Here is a 4175-nt window from a genome sequence, read left to right on the forward strand (position 1 = left end):
TTTAATGAAATATCCGTGGCTCCTTAGCCCCTTTCCCTATAAATAGGAGGATGCTTCAAAACTGGTCTCTCCTACAGGTTTTATGTGAGGTGACTGGAGGATCCTGGAAAGAGAGGTGGAGCTTTCTTTATATGTGATGCAAAGGAATGTGTCATTGCCAAAGCTGCAGTTTAAAGACAAAACCAGGAATTATTATTATATAGAAAGTTACCACTCTTGACCTATTTGCAGCACCTTCTATAGTTAGAGAACTTGGGAACATGTTGTTAATGGGTAACTCGGGTTCAAGCAGGTTTTTATTTTCTGTTCTCCTTCTGTTCTCAGATACTTTCAGAGAAGTGTGACACTGAATATAATTAAAAAGAAACCTTTACAGAAGACCTAGTAAAATTGTAAAACTCTGAAAAATCTGTGAATAAACTGTTGCCATTTAGTTTCTTAGTTTGTTAATAGAGATAAATGAAGACATCTTTTGCATGTGCAAGAAGTAAATTTAAAAAAAAAAAAGCAAGAAAAATGACACCGTGTATGTTCAGACATTAGAATATGGTCCATTTTTACCATAGCTGCTAGATGTTAATCACTTCCCACCCGTCAATGAATTCCAAGTGACTATTTTTATTGTTCATTAAATAGTTACTGATGAATGCAAGAGCTGAATGTTTTCCTTCAAATGAAAGTATGTGAGAATGTTATTCTGTTGTCTTTCAGTTATACTAGGGTTTGCTATTTTACATGCCAGATCAGTTCAGTCCACACCAAACAGATCAGCCAGTCAGCTTGCTTCCTTCAGTAAATCCACTTTATGCCTGGATTCCCCTTTTTGAAATGGGAAGAATATCTAAGTGAAAAACACCAGCAGGCCTGCATGGATGTACAAGGAGCTCCTGGACAAAGTCAAACACAAAAAGGAATCCTACAGAGGGTGGAAGCAAGGACAGGTAGCCTGGGAGGAATACAGAGAAATTGTCGGAGCAGCCAGGGATCAGTTAGGAAAGCTAAAGCCCTGATAGACTTAAATCTGGCCAGGGATGTCAAGAGCAGCAAGAAAAAGCTTCTATAAGTATAATGGTGATAAAAGGAAGACTAGGGAAAATGTGGTCCCTCTCCAGAAGGAAATGGAGACTTGGTAACCTGGGATATTGAGGAGGCTGAGGTACTCAATAACTTTTTTGCCTTGGTCTTTACTGGAAAGTGCTCCAGTCACACTGCCCAAGTTGCAGAAGGCAAAGGCAGGGACTGGCAGAATGAAGATCTGCCTGCTGCAGAAAAAGGTCAGGTTTGAGAACATCTAAGGAACCTGAAGGTGCATGAGTCCATGGGATGTGATGAGATGCACCCGTGGGTCCTGAGGGAACTGGCGGATGAAGTGGCTAAGTTGCTATCCATCATATCTGAGAAGTCATGGCAGTCTGGTGAAGTTCCTACTGACTGGAAAAGGGGAAACATAAGACCTTTTTTAAAAAGTAAAATAAGGAAGACCCAGGAAACTACAGGCCAGTCAGTCTCACCTCTGTGCCTGGTAATATCATGGAGCAGATCCTCCTGGAAACTATGCTAAGGCACATGGAAAATAAGGTGATTGGTGACAGCAATTCACTAAGAGCAAATGATGACTGACAGATTTGGTGGCCTGCTATGGTGGGATTACAGTGTTGGTGGATGAGGAAAGAGTGACTGACATAACCTGGCTGGACTTGTGCAAAGAATTTGACACTGTCCTGCATGTCACCCTTGTCTCTAAACTGGAGAGATTTAATGGATGGACCACTTGGTGGATAAGGAATCAGCTGGATGGTCACACTCAAAAAGTTGCAGTCAAGGGCTCAATGTTCAGGTGGATGCCAGTGACAAGTGACATTCCTCAGGGGTTGGTATTGAAACCGGTACTGTGTAACATCTTTGTAGATGACACGGCCACTGAGATTGAGTGCACCCTCAGCAAATTTGCTGACGACACCAAGCTGTGTGATGAAGTCCACGTGCTGGAGGGAAGGGATGCCATCCAGAGGGACCCTGCCAGGCTTGAAAGGTGGGTGCAAGTGAACCTCATGAAGTTCAACAAGGCCAAGTGCAAGGTCCTGCACATGGGTTGGGGCAATCCCAAGCATAAACACAGGCTAGGCAGAGAACAGATTGAGAACAGCCCTGAGGAGAAAGACTTAGGGGTGTTGGTTGAAGAGAAGCTCAACATGACCCAGCAATCTGTGCTTGCTGCCCAGAAATCCAACTGTATCCTGGACTACATCAAAAGTAGTGTGACCAGCAGGTCAAGGGAGGTGATTCTCCCCCTCTACTCTGTTTTTTTGACACCCCCCCTGGAGTACTGTGTTGAGCTCTGGTACCCCCAACATAACAACATGGACCTGTTGGAGTGAGTCCAGAGAAGGACCATGAAGATCAGAGAGCTGGAGCACCTCTGCTATGAAATCAGGCTGAGAGAGTTGGGGTTGCTCAGCCTGGAGAAGAGAAGGCTCCAAGGAGACTTCATAGCAGCCTTCCAGTACCTAAAAAGGGCCTACAAGAAAGCTGGAGCAGGACTTTTTACAAGGGTATGTAGTGATAGCTTAAGGGATAATAGCTTTAACCTGAAAGAGGGCAGATTTAGATTAGATGTTAGGAATAAATTCTGTACTGTGAGGGTGGTGAGGCACTGGAACAGATTGTCCAGAGAGGCTGTGGGTGCCCCATCCCTGGAAGTGTTCAAGGCCAGGTTGGATGGGGCTTTGAGCAACCTGGTCTAGTGGAAGATGCCCCTGCTTGTGGTGGGGAGGGGTGGAACTAGGTGATCTCTAAGGTGCCTTCCAACCCAAACGATTCTATGATTAAGATTGATTTTTTTCCCAAAAAATTACTCAGAGAGAAATAAAAGCCCTTCTCTGCAGCTAAGCATACAAATATGTCAGGTTGCTGATCACCCAGCCAGAAGCCAATTTCACATTTAGGCTGCACAAATCTCCCCAGGTAAGCACAGTTCATCTGCTTGCAGCTCTGCAAACATTCAGATCCATTGCTGGAGCAACTCAGCTTCCTAGTCCCTTATCAGGCTGTCTCACAGGGCATGCACGAGTCGGCACATGCAGCATGGTTTGGCAGCGCTCACAGAGCATCAGTGCTGCCAGGGCATCCACCACCATTGCTCCCACTGCTGCTGCACTTCAGATCAGGAGATGCCTTGTACTGTGCTGGAGCCATTCCGGTGACACACTGATTTCCATACAAGCCACCTGCAGCTGACCACTTCAAAGCCACTTTTACTCAATCTTGGTGGCTGAGCTTTTTCTCAGCAGGAAAATCTGATAAAAATTGTTTTTCCTGTTACAGTGTAACATCTTTAAATACTTGTAATAATTACTCACATTCAAATAATAATAACAAATTTTGAGTTGGAATGCAAATGAATTTAATCATTCAAATGCACATACAATGCCTGGTACTTTACTCTCTATTTAGAGCAGATATACTAATCTAAAGACACACTTTAAAGTAGGTATACCCTAAATATCCCTGTTTCTTGTAAAAGAGTATTTTGATCTTATAATCACTCCTAATAGGAGTGTCAGAGTGTAAATTTGTCATAAAAGGTGGGTACAGGAAGAGCTGCAAAGTGATACAAGTGTGTTGCTCTCGTACACAGACAGTTGGACGAAAGGGACCACCTGTCCGGAGGGGACATCTACACTGTCTGCTTCTGGCATTCAGCCTGGGTGCTCTAACGGTGCCTCTTTTCCCTCTCCAGTGACCACAGAAGGAATGGGACTCCTAACTGAGCTCCTCTGGGTCACATGGAAGTTAAAAGTTTGAAATAGTTGTAACATAGGTGGGCGTGTGCATATGCGTGTGTGCGTGTGTGTGTATGTGAATTAGAGCTAGCCACCTTGATTGTGACAGATGAGGGCAAGAAGCTCTGCACCACTTGGGTGCCGTGGATGCCCCATCAGCACAGACCTCCCAGGCAAGTGGCACACCCCCTGCTCATCACGGGTGCCAGGCAAAGCAGATTTTGCTATTTCCTGAACTGCTGCTGCCCCATTGCAAGATTATCTCTTCTGTCATCAGCAAAAGCAGTGTTATCTGCTGGGAACTTGGAAGTAAAAGGCAATTAATAAAATATCCAGAATTATAAGTTATTCAAACTGTTATTCTCATACTTTGAAATGTTTTTATTAAATATT

Source organism: Falco cherrug, chromosome 3, assembly GCF_023634085.1.
Source record: "Falco cherrug isolate bFalChe1 chromosome 3, bFalChe1.pri, whole genome shotgun sequence".
In the NCBI taxonomy this organism is placed as follows: domain Eukaryota; kingdom Metazoa; phylum Chordata; class Aves; order Falconiformes; family Falconidae; genus Falco; species Falco cherrug.